Here is a 17887-nt window from a genome sequence, read left to right as displayed (position 1 = left end):
AAGAGCAGTTGCCAGTGGAAGGTCTTGAGGTCCAGGAGGACTTGACCTATGTTGAGAAGCCAGCTCAGATCCTTGAGATTGCAGACAGAGTCACCCGAAGGAAGACCATCAGAATGTGCAAAGTCAGATGGAATCACCACTCTGAGGAAGAAGCAACCTGGGAGCGTGAAGATGATCTAGTGGCCAAGTACCCAGAGCTCTTTGCTAGCCAGCCCTGAATCTCGAGGGCGAGATTCTTTTAAGGGGGATAGGTTTGTAACGCCCCGAATTTTGCAGTTGAATTTTTTTCTTTTCTTTACTCGCCAAATTCGGGCGTTACCTTTTCTTTTTCTTTTTGCCCTCGCTAGACCTTGACTTTTTCCAAAGCTAGCGGGATTCGGTTTGGATTTCCCGTGTAAGAAAAACCCTAAATACTTTATGTTGTTTGATGCACCATGCCGAACCTTGCATTTCTTTTGATTGCTTTGAAAGTGCAAATGCATTCATGTAGAAAGATCGGATTTCGAAAATGAGGAGAAGATCTTTTCTTTCTTTTTCTCTCTCTTTTTCTCTCTCCTCTTTTTCTCTCTCTCCCGCGCCGTGGGCCGACCCCGGCCGGCCCAGCCGCCCTTGCGCCCCCTTTTGGGCCCAAAAAGGCCCAACCGCCCCCCCCCCCACCTCCCCTTTTTCCCCAATTCTCTCTCCCTCCCTCTCATTTTCTCTCATTTTCTCTCCCCCACCCTAAGCCGCCGCCGCCCCTACCCCCTGCCCTAGCGCCGGCCGCCGCCCTCGCCGTCGGCCGCCCCTCGCCGGTGAGCCCCCCCTCCTCCCTCTCTCCCTCCTCCCTCCCTCTCCCCTCCCCCTCCTCTCTCCTCGGCAGCCCGGCCGCCTGGCCGCCCTGGCCTGGCCGCCTTGGCCGCGCCCCCAGCCGGCCGCTGCCGCGCCGCCCTGGCCCCAGCCGGCCACGGCCGCCCCTGGCCGCGCGCCCCAGCCCCCGCCTGGCCAGCCCCAGCCGGCCCCTGGCCAGCCCCGGCCGCCCTGGCCCCTGGCCGCGTCCCCCTGCGTAGGGCCGGTTCAACCGCCCTAGGGCCGGTTCAACCGCCCCCCCCCCCCTGTTTTTTTATTTTTCTTTATTTTATTATTATTTTATTTTATTTACTTTCTGTGATCATAATTACTTTATTTTAGGTAGGTTAATCATTGTTCATGTTATTGAAATAGGAAGTTTAATTTAAAATTCCGTTATGCTAGTTGATTCATGTAGTTAATTGTTTATCTCGTGCAATGTTGATCAACTTAAAATGATTAGGTTTCCATTAGTGTATATGTAACAGAATTCTTTTGTTAAGAACCAATTGTAATTGATCGTTAGTGCATAAGATTTAACCCCCTGCGAGACCCTTTTCCCGTTTCTTTCTAACCATAACAAATGCAATGTCAAATGTCATACTTGATGCATATTCGCTTTATTTGTTCCCTTGTATGGTGTACTGTTCTTTTGTATTAAATATGTGGATGGATGTATGTATGTTTGCGCTCGCATAGAGAACGATCCGGTCGAAGAGCCCGAGGAATTCGCAGGAGAAGCCCCTGAGCAGCAGTCGGTTGGTGGAGGCAAGTGTCCTTTGACCTATCTCTGTCCTAATCATTCTTTAATTCACCTCCCGCATCACACATTTATACCTAAGGATTGACTAGCTTTTTGTTATCCATGTCCTTGTTTACCTATTTGGGTCGGATTATTACTGCTTAGTTTGATGCTATTGCTCAACTTTAATCAATGAACATGATGTGGTTATCTATGATACGCTGTTTTCCCGTTCTTATTTATGATTATACTTGTGGCATTTAAGGGGACTCGAGCAGTTTCTCGAGTGCCTCTCCGTAAGGACCTGTTCAATGGATGACCGCCCGGGAAAACAGTGCAACCATGAGGGTGGAATGGGGTGCCCTTAGCTGAATAATTAGAGGATCCGGGGTGTAGTTCGCTTCGCCGTCGTGCCGTCAATGGGGCTCGGTGTATGCGGCTCGCTCTGCCAAGGTTGATTTGTCCCTTGGGGAGGAGTGCGGTACATTTAGGAAACCTAACGGGTGGCTACAGCCCCGGGGAATCTTTGTAAAGGCTTCGTAGTGAATCCTTGGCCATTCACCTCGGGAGTGAATAAGGGTCTTGCAAGCCCGGGCCAGAGAGGGAATCACGGCTTGTGGGTAAAGTGCACAACCTCTGCAGAGTGTTATGAAACTGATATATCAGCCGTGCTCGCGGTTATGAGCGGCCAAGGGAGCTCCAGAGATTAGTGATACTTGATCAGAGATACTTTGGTACAGGTGACAATGAGATTGATGGTTCTAATTACAATTATGGTATTGGTAAGTGGTATTCTTTCCGTTTGGAAAGGATACATTGGGCTAATAACTTGGGTTAATGTTAAAACCTGGCTTTCTACTAGTAAGTAATAACCTGACCAACTAAAAGCAACTGCTTGACTTATCCCCACATAAAGCTAGTCCACTACAGCCAAACAGGATACTTGCTGAGTATGTTGATGTGTACTCACCCTTGCTCTACACACCAAACCCCCCCCCCAGGTTGTCAGCATTGCAACCACTGCTCAGGCGAAGATGAAGCTGTGGAAGGAGACTTCCAGGAGTTCCAAGACTACGACGAGTTCTAGGTGTGGGTTAGCGGCAACCCCCCAGTCGGCTGCCTGTGAAGGCCGCGTTATCTACGTTTCTTTTCCGCACTTTGATTTATTGTAAGAACTATATGGACGTCTCAGACGTATGATGTAATCGACTATTTCCCTTATTAATACTATTTTGAGCACTGTGTGATGATGTCCATATTATGTAACTGCTGTGTACGTGAATAACTGATCCTGGCACGTACATGGTTCGCATTCGGTTTGCCTTCTAAAACCGGGTGTGACATCCAGCGAGTGCTCGGCGACATCCCTCGGTATGCCAGGCATGTCCGAGGGACTCCACGCGAAAACTTCGGCGTTCACGCGGAGAAAGTCGACGAGCACAACTTCCTATTTGGGGTCGAGCTCGGAGCCGATCCGGATCTGCTTGCAGGTGTCGTTGTTGGGGTCGAGAGGGACGGACTTAACCGTCTCTGCTGGCTCGAAGTTGCCAGCATGGCGCTTCACGTCTGGTGCCTCCTTGGAGAGGCTCTCCAAGTCGGCGATGAGGGCCTCGGATTCAGCGAGGGCCTCGGCGTACTCCACGCACTCCATGTCGCATTCGTACGCGTGTCGGTACGTGGGGCCGACGGTGATGTCCTTGTTGGGGCCCGTCATCTTGAGCTTGAGGTAGGTGTAGTTGGGGACGGCCATGAACTTGGCGTAGCATGGCCTCCCCAGTACTGCGGGGTAGGTTCCTCAGAACCCGACCACCTCGAACGTGAGGGTTTCCCTTCGGAAGTTGGAGGGAGTCCCGAAGCAGACGGGCAGATCGAGTTGTCCGAGGGGTTGGACGCGTTTCCCAGGGATGATCCCGTGAAAAGGCGTCGCGCCTGTCCGGATCGAGGACAGATCGATCTGCAGGAGCCCGAGGGTCTCGGCGTAGATGATGTTGAGGCTGCTGCATCCGTCCATGAGGACCTTGGTGAGCCTGACGTTGCTGATGACGGGGTCGACAACGAGCGGATATTTCCCCGGGCTCGGCACGCGGTCGGGGTGGTTGCCATGGTCGAAGGTGGTGGGCTTGTTGGACCAGTCTAGGTAGACTGGTGCCGCCACCTTTACTGAGCAGATCTCCCGATGCTCTTGCTTGCGGTGCCGAGCCGAGGCGTTCGCCACTTGCCCACCGTAGATCATGAAGCAGTCGTGGACCTCGGGGAACTCCTCTGCCTTGTGATCCTCCTTCTTGTCGTTGTTGTGGGCCCTGCCACCTTCCGCAGGTGGCCCGGCCTTGTGAAAGTGGTGCCGAAGCATGACGCACTCCTCAAGGGTGTGCTTGACGGGCCCCTGATGATAGGGGCACGGCTCCTTGAGCATCTTGTCGAAGAGATTGGCACCTCCGGGAGGTTTCCGAGGGTTCTTGTACTCAGTGGCGGCGACAAGGTCCGCGTCGGTGGCGTCGCGTTTCGCTTGCGACTTCTTCTTGCCTTTCTTCTTGGTGCCGCGTTGAGTGGACGCCTCAGGGACATCTTCCGGCTGGCGGCCCTGGGGCTGCTTGTCCTTCCGGAAGATGGCCTCAACCGCCTCCTGGCCAGAGGCAAACTTGGTGGCGATGTCCATCAGCTCGCTCGCCCTAGTGGGAGTCTTGCGACCCAGCTTGCTCACCAGGTCGCGGCAGGTGGTGCCGGCGAGGAATGCGCCGATGACGTCTGAGTCAGTGACGTTGGGTAGCTCGGTGCGCTGCTTCGAGAATCGCCAGATGTAGTCCCGGAGAGACTCTCCTGGCTGCTGGTGGCAGCTTCGGAGATCCCAGGAGTTCCCAGGGCGCACGTACGTGCCCTGAAAGTTGTCGGCGAAGGCTTGGACCAGGTCGTCCCAGTTGGAGATCTGCCTCGGAGGCAGATGCTCCAGCCAGGCTCGAGCGGAGTCGGAGAGGAACAGGGGGAGGTTGCGGATGATGAGGTTGTCATCGTCCGTTCCACCCAGCTGGCAGGCCAGTCGGTAGTCCGCGAGCCACAGTTCTGGCCTCGTCTCCCCCGAGTACTTTGTGATGGTAGTCGAGGTTCGGAACCGGGTCGGGAACGGCGCCCGTCGTATGGCCCGGCTGAAAGCCTGCGGACCGGGTGGTTCGGGCGAGGGACTCCGATCCTCCCCGCTGTCGTAGCGTCCCCCACGCCTGGGGTGGTAGCCTCGGCGCATTCTCTCGTCGAGGTGGGCTCGACGGTTGCGGTGGTGGTGCTCGTTGCCGAGGCGACCCGGGGCCGCAGGCGCTGTGTTACGCGTGCGCTCGGTGTGGACCAAGGCTTCCCGCATGAATCGGGAAGTCGCGGCGCGATGCTCCGAGGGGTACCCCTACCTTCAGGAGGCAGAGCTTTCGGCCCGTCGGACCGCGACATCCTCCAGGAGATTCTTGAGCTCTCCCTGGATACGCCGCCCTTCGGTGGGTGATGGTTCCGGCATCGCGTGGAGTAGTATTGCTGCCGCAGCCAGGTTCTGGCCGACCCCACTGGAAGCCGGTGGCGGCCTTGCCCTGACGTCGTCGGCAATGCGGAGCTGGATGCCCTAGGGCAGATGACGCGCTTCTCCGGCCGGAGCTCGGTCTGCCCATTCCTGTCCGATGTTGCGCCGGAACTGCTCAAGTGTTCCTGCTCCCTCGTCGAGCCTGGCCTGCACCTCGCGGATTTGCTCGAGCTGTGCGTCTTGACCCCTCGCAAGGACTGGGACCACAGCTAGCTCCCGAAGGATGTCAACGCGAGACGCAGGCCTAGGGGGATCACCGTTTTCCGGCATACCAAGATGGTTGCCTTCGCTGGGACCCCATAGATCGACGTGGAAACATTCACGACTTGGGCCGCAGTCCTCGTCGCCGAAGCTGCGGCTTCCATCGGAACAATCAGAGAGGCAGTGGTCACATGCGGTCATGAAGTCCCGCATGGCACTGGGGTTACCGAGCACGGAGAAATCCCAACAAAAGTCGGGCTCGTCATCTTCCTCGGAACCCGAGGGCCCGTAGGTCGAGACGGCCGTCAGTCTATCCCAGGGCGACCGCATACGGTACCCCGGAGGGTTGGTACGTGCCTCTATGAAGGCTTCCACCGAAGCGAGGTCGCTTGGTGGGTCGAGGCTGAATCCAAAAGGCACGAGATGGGAATCGGTCGGTACCTCTTGGTCGACGGGCGGTGACGAAGTCGCGTCAGGGGCGGACTACACCGTTGTCTCGGGTACGAGGGCAACGCCCAGCAAGTCCTTCACGAGCGTGCTGGCGTCGTCCGTCTGCTTGGAGTTGGCGTGTTGTGGGGAAACGGCGCTCGTCTTCGTCTCAGACGCAAGGTCGAAGCCCGACGTGTCCCCCGTTGGGGCGCCGGCGTCGTCGACTCGCTCGACAGCCGACGAGGTGCCGCCTCCTGCTTGGCCATGGTTGCCCCGCCTCCTCCTCCATCGGCGGGGGAGGCGACGGGACAAACCCGAATGTTGTTCTTCCACCACGTGGGGAAGACGTCGTTGATTCCGCCGTCGGCGGGTGGGCTGTCGGCCGCCATTGTCGCTGTCGCGCGGCGGAGGAAGGAGTATCATGTCGTAGCCGCCGTCGAGGGACATGAACTAAAGACTCCCGAAACGGAGAATCGTCCCGGGTTGGAAAGGATGCTGGAGACTACCCATCTGGAGCTTGACGGGAAGCTGTTCGTCAACACGCAGCAGGCCCCTACCTGGCGCGCCAACTGTCGGCGTTTCGACCCGGGGGGTCCCTGGACCGACGAGTAAATTTTCGTCGTGTGTCCTAGCCCAGATGGGTCGGCGTGAGACGGAGCACGAAGGGGGGAAGGAGACAGGCAAAAGGGGAAACCCGTGGCCTTCGTGTTGTCCTGCGCCCAGGTCAGGTGCGCTTGCAGTAGGGGGTTACAAGCGTTCGCGTGGGAGAGAGCGAGAGCCTTACGCGTCGGCCCGCTCTCCCGTGCGGCCAACCTTCTCGTACGAGAGCCCTGGACCTTCCTTTTATAGGCGTAAGGAGAGGGCCCAGGTGTACAATGGGGGATGTAGCAGTGTGCTAACGTGTCTACCAGAGAGGAGCTAGAGCCCTAAGTACATGCCGTCGTGGCAGCCGGAGAGGTTTTGGCACCCTGTTCATGTAATGTCGTGGCCGTCGGAGGAGCGCTGGAGCCTTGCGGAAGGACAGCTGTCAGGGCTGTCAAGTCCTTGCTGACGTCTCCTTGCTTCCGTAAGGGGCTGAGAGCCGCCGTCGTCATGGAGCACGCGGGGCGCCATCATTATTTGTTTACCGGGGCAAGCCAGATGGGACACCGGTCTTGTTCCCCGTAGCCTGAGCTAGCTAGGGGTAGGGTAATTATGGCCCCCCTGTGACGTGGTCGGTCCGAGCCCTGGGTCGGGCGAGGCGGAGGCTCCTCCGAGGTCGAGGTCGAGTCTGTCTTCCGAAGTCGAGGTCGAGTCTGAGCCCCGGGTCGGGCGAGGCAGAGACCGTCGTCCGAGGCCAAGGCTGAGTCCGAGCCCTTGGGTCGGGCGAGGCGGAGTTCGTCGTCTTCCAGAGCCAAGGCTGAGTCCGAGCCCTGGGGTCGGGCGAGGCGGAGTTCGTCGTCTTCCGGAGCCGAGGCTGAGTCCGAGCCCTGGGGTCGGGCGAGGCGGAGTTCGTCGTCTTCCGGAGCCGAGGCTGAGTCCGAGCCCTGGGGTCGGGCGAGGCGGAGTTCGTCGTCTTCTGGAGCCGAGGCTGAGCCCGAGCCCTGGGGTCGGGCGAGGCGGAGTCCATCGTCCGAGGCCGAGACGGGGGCCGAGCCCTAGGGTCGGGCGAGGCGGAGCTTCCTATGGCGCCCGAGGCCGGACTTGGCTGCTGTCAGCCTCACTCTGTCGAGTGGCACAGCAGTCCGAGCGACGCAGGCGACGCTGTCTTCTTGTCTGTTCGGTCAGTGGAGCGGCGAAGTGACTGCGGCCACTTCGGCTTTGTCGACTGAAGAGCGCGCGTCAGGATAAGGTGTCAGGCGATCCTTGCATTAAATGCTCCTGCGATACGGTCGGTCGGTGTGGCGATCTGGCCAAGGTTGCTTCTCGGCGAAGACTGGGCCTCGGGCGAGCCGAAGGTGTGTTCGTTGCTTGAGGGGGCCCTCGGGCGAGACGTGAATCCTCCAGAGTCGGCTGCCCTTGCCTGAGGCTGGGCTCGGGCGAGGCGAGATCGTGTCCCTTGAGTGGACTGAGCCTTGACTTAATCGCACCCATCAGGCCTTTGCAGCTTTTGTGCTGATGGGGGTTACCAGCTCAGATTAGGAGTCTTGGGGGTACCCCTAATTATGGTCCCCGACAGGTAGAGTTCAATCAAATCGCTCGAGGAGCTTCACGGGAGGTCACTAGTGCTGTATGCGCAAGCAATCGAAGAGCGGCTCACCGTGTAGCTCGGTCTACGTGCGCCAGTGGTCGGACGAAGTCCGGCGACGTCAATCTGGCACCTCCGGCGATGTGGTGTTCGGTCCAAGGGCTCGGGGAACTTCACTGAGCTCCAAGGAGGTTAGCTGAGGGATTGGATGGGGTGGAGGAGGGCTGGAGTGGCCGGTCCATGGTGGTTAGGGCTCGGGCGGCCGCTGACATGCCGTGCGCAGGGCGAGCTCCGGTGAACTTGCGCCTGGGCGGGGCTGAGAGCGAGCGGGGGTGTACGGTCAAGGTCTTGGTCGGCTTTATAGGCGTGGGCGCGGGCGTAGGCGCGGGTCTGGCGTTGTGCGGCGCGGTGTGCGCGGGCCGAGCGCCGGGCGGGCTCTGGCATTGCCAGGGCGCGTCGAACACGTGGCCATTTCTTTCTGTCCGAGTTCTAGCTCTTGCTGAGCGGCCAAACGTGCGAATCTCACAATAAGACTTTTGTGAGATCTCTTCCCTGCACCTAGGGCTACCTAGTTCATGTGAGTTCCAAGGGAAGATCGGGTCTGGTTTGGGAGATATGGTGGCGCCAAGTCAGGGGTGTCGGCACTGTTCAACCCATGACAAAACTGGTGTCAAACCTTGTCAAACGGTTCTGGTTTGGTTTCAAAATTTTCAGGGGTGTGACTTGGGTAATTTGGCTCCTTTTTTCAATTGAACCTTATGGATTTGGCACCAGCAACTAAGTGAACATCTCTGATCTTTAGAAGAGGGCTGAATTTTGACTTAGAGAAAATTTGGGGTTCCTCTATAGTTCTCTCCATTTGGGGCTGAATTTGGGGGTTTTGTGGGACCTTTTTGGAATAATTCCCTTACTCTTTCTTGTAGATATAGAAATGTACTTCAACTTTGGCAAAGGGTTTAAGTCATGAAATGGTCATTTGCATAGTTTTTCCACTAATCCAATGCTTGGGGGTCTAATGGCTAGGGCTTCTAGGGCTCTAGGGTTCTAGGGTTTTAGCATCTTTTTCCAAGGTGAAGATACATGAAAGGCTAGGGCATTCCTCCTATCATGATCATTACTTAATTAAGCCATGGTTTCTAAAGTTTTGGTGCCCCTTTTTCCCACTTTAACACATGTGATAATAGGCCATAGGTGCATGTATTGGGCCAGGGCCTTGGGTAACACCTAGGATGTTACACGGTGTGTTGGTTCCACTATACCTTATAAAACTTGAGAGTGCTTCTTCATGTAATTTGATCTTTCTGATCCAAAACTCGAATAGGATGTTCTGAATAGGTTAAGTCCGGTTCCAAATTAACATCAGCCACATCCATAGTTTGATCAGGAATCCGAAGACACTTCTTTAATTGGGATACGTGGAACACATTATGCACATCAGACATTGATTCTGGCAACCAGAGTCTGTATGCAACCTGTCCACATCGTTCAAGTATAGGGAACGGACCAATGTAGGGGTGCTAACTTTCCTTTGACCCCGAATCGACTAACACCCTTCATCGGTGATACTTTCAAGTACACATGATCCCCGACTTGAAAAATCAATGGTCGACGTCGTTTATCCGCATAGTTTTTCTGCTGGGCTTGAGCTTCTCTCAAGTTATGTCTTATGTGTTGGACCTTTTCTTCTATTTCTTTAACCAAATTAGACCTAAAAAATCGTTGTTCTCCTGGTTCTAACCAATTCAAGGGTGTTCTGCATCGTCGTCCGTACTGAGCTTCAAACGGTGCCATTTTAATACTCTCTTGGTAACTGTTATTATAAGAAAATTTTGCCAGCGACAGACAATCATCCCACTTTTGTGGAAACTCCAAGACACATGATCGTAGCATATCTTCCAGTATTTGATTTACCCTTTCTGTTTTTCCGCTCGTTTGAGGATGATAGGTCGAACTATGGAGCAATTTAGTGCCCAAAGATTTGTGCAGCTCTTCCCAAAACTTGGATACAAATTGTGGTCCTCGGTCCGACACTATCGTTTTTGGAATTCCATGCAAACTGAGAATACGAGCAATATACAATTGAGCATAAACAACGACTGGGTGATCCGTTTTAACCGGAAGAAAATGAGTTGTCTTTGTAAGCCGGTCCACTATAACCCAAATAGAGTCATATCCTTTAGATGTTTTGGGTAATCCCACAACAAAATCCATACTGATGTCTTCCCATTTCCATGTTGGGATCGACAATGATTGTAAAGGTCCAGCAGTTTTCATATGCACTGCCTTAACTCGTCTACAAGTGTCACACTTTGCCACATAGCGAGTGATTTCAATCTTCATCTTAGTCCACCAATAATGTTGTTTCATGTCTTGGTACATCTTAGTACTTCTAGGGTGAACAGAATACCGACTAAGATGAGCTTCATCCAAGATTTGTTGACGAAGTTCAGCATCCTTAGGCACCACTATGCAGTCTTTAAACCATAACACTCCTTGGTTGTCTTTTCTAAAACAAGTAGCTTTGTCGGCCTCCATTTTCTCGTGGATATGTTTTATACCCTTATTAGTCCTTTGAGCATCAATAATCTTTTGTTGCATAATTGACTCAAGCTTCAAATGCATCAAGGTTCCTTGTTGCACTATCCCTAGATTTAATCTTTCCATTTCCTGACATAAGGTGGTGTTAGGTGATCCCACAGTGAGACAAAGACAAAAGGCTTTACGACTTAAAGCATCAGCCACCACATTAGCCATTCCTGGATGATAATGGATTTCTAGGTCATAGTCCTTGATCAGCTCGAGCCACCTTCTCTGTCTCATTTTAATTCCGACTGGGTGAAAATGTATTTTAAACTCTTGTGATCACTATACATATGACATACATTTCCCAGTAGATAATGATGACAAATTTTAAGGGCATGAACTACTGTGGCCAGTTCCAAATCATGTGTTGGGTAATGTTCCTCATATCGGCGTAGTTGTCTTGAAGCATATGCTATAACTCGTCCTTCTTACATCAGAACACATCAAGCCCAATGCCTGATGCGTCACAATATACATCAAATGTTTTCTCAATGTCCGATTGAGCCAAAACCGGTGTAGTGGTTAGTAATATTTTCAATTGTTCAAAGGCCTCATTGCACTTGGGAGACCAGTCATACTTAACATCATTCTTCAGTAGCTCAGTAATAGGTTTAACGATCATGGAGAAATCTGGGATAAACCTACGGTAATAATCAGCCAGTCCAAAAAAACATCTAACTTGATGCACCGAGGTAGGAGATTTCCATTCCAGAATATCCTTAACCTTGCTGGGATCAACCGTAATCCCTTTAGCAAATAAAACATGTCCTAAAAATTGGATTTCCTCCAAACAGAATGCACACTTGCTAAATTTCGCATAAAGCTGATGTTCCCTCAAGCGCGTTAAAACAATCTGCAAATGTTCTGCATGCTCTTCCTTAGTCTTGGAATAGATCAAAATGTCATCAATAAAGACCACAACAAACTTGTCTAACTCGGGCATGAATACTGAATTCATTAAGTATGTAAAATGGGCTGGAGCATTTGTTAATCCAAAGGACATAACCAAATACTCAAATAACCCATACCGAGTGGTGAAATTTGACTTGGGTATATCCTCAGGTCGAATTCTGATCTGATAATAGCCTGATCTAAGATCAATTTTAGAAAATACACGGGCTCTAGTGAGTTGATCGAATAAAAGATCGATCCGGGAAGAGGATACTTATTTTTAATGGTTACTTCATTAAGGGGTCTGTAGTCCACACACATTCATAGGGTTTGATCCTTCTTCTTGACAAAGATGGCTGGACATCCCCATGGTGATGAACTCGGCCCGATAAATCCTTTTTCCAATAAGTCTTGTAATTGAGTCTTGAGTTCTGCCAACTCATTGGGAGGCATACTGTACGATCTTCTAGAAATAGGAGTCGTATCGGGTTTCAGTTCAATCACAAACTCCACATCCCTCTCCGAAGGTAATCCGGGCAAATCCTCAGGGAATACATCCAGGAACTCACACACAACCGGGATGTCTTGTATCTCTTGCACTACGGCTTCAAAAACTTGTCTAGATACTTTAACTGGGACAGATACAGGGATGAACAACTTGACCTCTTCTTGTCCATGACTTAGCTGAATAGTCCTTTGATCAACATTGATAATAGCCTTATTCTGGGCTAACCAATTCATGCCTAGAATTACATCTACATCTTACCCCTTTATAACTATCATGCTGGCAGGGAATTCATATCCAGCTAAACTCATGGGTACGCGGAAGACTACTTCCTTAGTAAAGATTTGACCCCCAGGTGATTGGATAATAAAACCCTCCTTTGATTCCACACTAGGTATGCAATGCTTCTCAACAAAAGTCTTGCTCATGAAAGTATGGGATGCACCAGAATCAAAAAGGATGACGGCGGGATGGTTGGCAACGAAAAACGTACCCATCATCATAGGCTCTCCTTCTGGGGAGGTAGCCACTTGAGTGTAGTAGAATCACCCAATTTTCCTTGTATTTTTGCCTGCCTGAGGCTGGTCACATTTCCCTTGCCTTGAGATGTGCTCCCAGAAGTCTACTAGAAATTATATTTATTTTGCTTTGGATAGGGACAGTCCTTGATGAAGTGTCCAGACTTCCCACAGTTGAAGGAGTCGCTAGATGAACTGGGTAGGGCGGGGAAACGAGTACTAGGGGCACTCAGCTGATCGTTTTGAGCGAGGGTAGGAGTGGGATGGATAAAAACTGGTTGCTTGAAGGGATAGGCGGGTGGATAAGGAAAAGAGCGATTAGGGTTAAAAGGATGAATCACCAAACTCGACCGCTTCTCGAATCCTTGAGAGGATCTTTCACCCCCTTCACGCACATATCGCTTTGCCTTTCCCTACCCCGAATTCTTGGATTCCACCAAAAGTGCGGTGCTCACGGCTCTGCTGTAAGTGAGATCTAGGCAAGTGGCCATCTTTCGTTGCAGTCGATCATTTAGACCTCTCATGAAGCAATTCTTCTTTTTCTAGATCTATGTCAACTTGCTCTATAACATACTGGGAGAGATGGTTGATGGCAAGGTATTGCATCACTGAATCTCTTCCTTGCTTTAAGCGCACAAACTCTTCAAGTTTCATCTGTAAAACATCATCTGGAATGTAGTGTTCCTTGAACGCTTGCTTGAACTCTACCCACGTGACAAGATGTCCTTCTGGTTGAACAGCTGTAAAGTTTGCCCACCAGATGCTGGCGGGACCTCTCAGTTGTTGGGCAGCGAACAGGAGCTTCTAGGTCTCTGTACACCGAATCAATCCAAATGTATGATTCTATTATGGCTATGAATGTATGTGATGTGAGCATGAAACACAAACGTGTTGATGATACTTCTTTAAAATTGTGGCACTGCCATTTAGGCCATACTTCGAGGGAGAGAATTGAATGTCTCATTAAAGCAAAAATTATCCAAACTTTATACTTTAACGATTCGGACACTCACTGCCTAGATTGCATTAAAAGAAAATATGTTAAGCAAATAAAGAAAGGTGCTACTCACAGCACATGGATTTTGGAAATGATTCACAACGACATATGCGGTCACATTCCATGTGACTTCTGTTGATTTGATTGCTTTATTACGTTCACTGATGATTTCTCATGATATGGCTACCTCTATCCTATTAAGGAAAGATCTGAAGCGTTTGTCAAATTTTAGATAGTCAAGGCTGAGGTCGAAAACCAACACAACTTAAAGATTAAAGTAGTACGCTCAGATCTGGGGGTGAATATTATGGAAAGCACACTACTTATGGACATGTTCCTCATCCCTTTGCTAGGTTCTTGGAAGATAATGGAATTATTGCCCAATACTCAATGCCTGGAGAGCCCCAGCAAAATGGAGTTGCAGAAAGAAGAAATTGCACTCTCATGGATATGGTGCATAGTATGTTGAGCTACTCTACTTTGCCAGCCAGTTTATGGATGGAAGTATTAAAGACTGCTCCACACATATTAAATCGGGTCCCTAGTAAAGCAGTTTCGTCGACTCCTTATGAATTATGGACCAGGAGAAAGCTAAGTTTAAGTTATTTACATGTGTGGGGTTGTGCAGCTGAAGCTAAATTGTTCAACCCACACATTGTGAAATTAGATCCCAAGACAGTAAGTTATCATTTTAAGTCTAAAGCATACATGTTGACTTTTTGTTTGTTGCAATTTATGATTGAAACAAAAATTGTAACTTAGCTCTAAATTAGACTTGAATTTAAATTTAAAATAGAAAGCAAAAATTAGAAGTAAAATATGAGCTAATATAATATATCGGTGTATGTTTGGCTGGTTTGCTTTACACGACGTCCTTTAGGTAAAGTCGATACAAATTAGAATATTGCAATAAGATATTTAGTAAAATACTCCTTTCAACTCACGTGTAACACCCAAAAAATTAATTTAAAATTGAAATAAAAATATATTATAAGATTTATTTAAATTAGAGGTCATATGATTAGTACTCTAGGAGTATAAATATGGCAATAATATTTTTGGAATAAGAGAGATAAGTTAGAGTCCTAAACACATATGATAGGATTTTAATAGATAAGCAAAGTTGGATAATCATAGGACTAGGTTACTAGATTAGATTTATTATGTAACCGCCCACCTCCATGCGTATATAAATATATGCCACCATAACACCTAAAGCCATCAACCATAGATTCATCTTCTCTATAGCCTCGCAGCAGCGCCGCCGCCATCCAAACCACAGCAGCCCCCCGCCAGCTAAGCTCGCGGCCACAAGCCGCCATGACCATCTCGTCGAAGTTCGAGTTCCTCCCCAATTCTAGCGACAACTCTAACGAGGAATTTCTCTCTATCCATTTATTTCCGGGGCAACCTAGAACATCGTCGTGAACGGCTCGGCGAGAGCTTCTTCACCGCGCTTCTAGTTTGTCGATCGGATCTTCGGTTCATCGTCAATCTGCGAAAAACTAAGATGTCCAGTTGCAGTGCAGGATCGAAGGGCTTGGTTGGAAGGTAAGTTGGTGGTAGGTTATGGGTCTTTCCCGCATAATAGGTTTGACGCTTTCCACCTGATAGGTAAATGGCACCACATGCCCTTTTACATGCAGACTGTTATGCAACACCAATTTAACAGTATGTACAAACATGATAAGTTTGCAGTAGTTGGGTCATGCCTTCGTAAACAAATATTTCCTACCTTTAACAAACCGATCCAAAACCAAGAAAGAAAGCATGAAGAAGGTGGGAGGAAGGTAGAAGAGGGCCACACATAGATCCCATATATTACGTCTATTTACCCCGTAATTTCTTATGTGACCCCGATCTAACTAATAAGATTGCATCATGTCACATATTTATGTGCAACCCTACTAATTTATTAAAAATATGATATCTTCTCGGTCAAATAATTTGTTTTAATCTGTTCAATTTGCGTTAGGTTCATATTAATTTTACATACGTAGTAATAACATTGTTTTAATTACGCATATTTTAATTAATTAATTAATTAATTGTTTAAATAATGTTAATTAGCTAGACAATCTAGTTAATATAATTTATAGTTCTAACCTACGCATTTCATAAATAATTGTTAAATGATAATACCAACTCAAATATTTCAATTTAATACCTGCTAATATCTGTTAGATCTTATTTATTAGATTTATTGCGCCTAAAATATCGGTTTATCTATAAATTCTTTGTTTTAACTCCGAATTTAGTGGTTCTCGAACCTACGATCTCGTAGCGACGCGTATAATATTATTGTGTGGTTTGTTTCTATATTTTGGTGTAATGTTATCATATCCATTTTTTGTTTATTTGTATGTATTGCTACGAGTAGAAGCGATGCGACGAGGAATCTGAAACTCAAACTTTTGGGGCAGTATCTGGACTACAAGGTTTTCACAAGTATAAGGCAAGTTGTGTTCTTGACCACATTCTTTGACCAAAAAATTTTAGTTGTTATCTGTTATGTTCTCACCAATGCTTGCACTGTTAGGTTAAATTGATAGGACCTAATAGGTTACCTAGTTTTGTTTACCCTACACCTTACATATAAATGAATTATTGGGTAGTTTTACTATTGCTCTATCTGTTTTTTTGGGTTAATGACACTTATAATTATGATCACGTTTTATTATATATTATTGGATTATTTATCATTGTGCATGATAAGATCATTTTGTTAATTGGAACATGGAGCTTAACCTAGGAAAACAGTGCTACCACAAGGGTTTAATGGGACACCCTTGACAAATTAACTAAGAGAGCTAGTGAGGGATTATCTTACCCCAAAGGGGCAAGCAAGGAGGCGTCATTGTAGAGTGTAGTGTTGGCTGTAATTACTGCCTATGCTTCCTTTGTCCTTAAACTGTAGCGGGTTTTCTGAAGCTAGTAGAACTTTGTAAAGGTCTCGCAGTGGATCCCTAGCCATTCACTTTGGAAGTGTCTAAGGATCTAGCTAACACTGGCTACACGGGAAACATATCTTATGGTTAAAGATGCGTAACCTATGCAGAGTGTAAAACTGGTATATTAGTCGTGCTCACGGTCATGAGCGGCTCAGGACTCTCGCATGATTAAATTATAGAATTAAATTTAACATGTCATGTATTGCATTTTGGGATTTATTCTTTATTATGATCTCTTATTTAATTTGGATGGTATTTTATTATATTTAGTAACTGCTAATAAAATTTTGACCAACAAAAATAAAAGCAATGCTCATCCTTAGCCATTTTCCTTGGTAAGCCTTGCACCACACTTTTCTTCACACTTACTGAGCGATGACCGTATATGAGCTCACCCTTGCTATAATCACACCAGGTCAAGAACAGGTACCACTGGATGAGGAACATGAAGGATGATACGTTGAGTTCGGAGAAGTCTAGGCAGATGTCTCACAACCAACTATGGTTATGGAGGATCGTCGCCGTCATATGATGTATTATATTTAGCTATTTTTGTACAGAACTTCTATTATACAATAAAGATGTGAAATTGATTTTTGTACCCTAAGTCATCATAATTATGTCACACATATGAGACACACCTAGGTTTGCCCTTAAATCCGGGTGTGACATTTGATTTTTTATACTAATTCTGGCCAATCATCTTATTCAAAACGATTTTGTAAAAATATGAAAAAGTCCAATCCATGCTCAAAGTATACTATCTCTACTATACTTAAAGCAACAGTTTAAACGATTGTCCGTCATCTTTTTACAAAAAGTCCCTACATTCTTCCAAATTAACTCAGCATAAAATATTAAAATGCGGTGCAGCAAGTGGGGTTTGAATCCACACCCTGATGGAAGAAGGGTGGAAGACACTGGGCGAAGCTGTCTAACTAGTAGAACATCATGCTCAGATATTTTTAATATTGAATATAAATTATACATATGTAGATATGATTTTTTTGTAAAATAAAAAATAATCGTGCCGGGTCGAGCCAGCACTACGGGCCGAGGCTACGATCCAAGCACCGCACGACGATCGTGTCGGGTTGACCCAGACACTATAAAATGGGTCGTGCCTCAGGCCGGCTCGCCAGACACAGCTCATTTGGCCATCTATACCTCCACACGATAATGATGGTCCTCGCCTCAGTTGCCACCACCTCGTTCGCCATTCTACTTCTTTTCTCTCTTCCCTCATGCCTCCACCTCCGCGCCACCCCATTCTCGGCAGAGGGCGTAGGAGCAGACGTCTCCTCCCCATATTTGTCCGACAGTTGCCCTGACACCGACTCGCGCAGTGGCTATTGCACGTCCACGAGGACGTTTCACATCATGCGCACACCATCGTTTTTGCCGTTGTCGGACGTCCCGTTCGTCATCCCTGCCTTCGCCCTGTTCTTCCACTCCAACCTGCTGCCCCCGCCCACGGTCGCAGCCGCGAGCCGACCGACGCTCGTCGACGCGGGTACGGAGC

The sequence above is a fragment of the Zea mays genome, chromosome 2, assembly GCF_902167145.1.
Source record: "Zea mays cultivar B73 chromosome 2, Zm-B73-REFERENCE-NAM-5.0, whole genome shotgun sequence".
NCBI classification, from domain to species: domain Eukaryota; kingdom Viridiplantae; phylum Streptophyta; class Magnoliopsida; order Poales; family Poaceae; genus Zea; species Zea mays.
The sequence above is the reverse complement of the archived record's forward strand: the minus strand, read 5'-3'. Positions refer to the sequence as shown.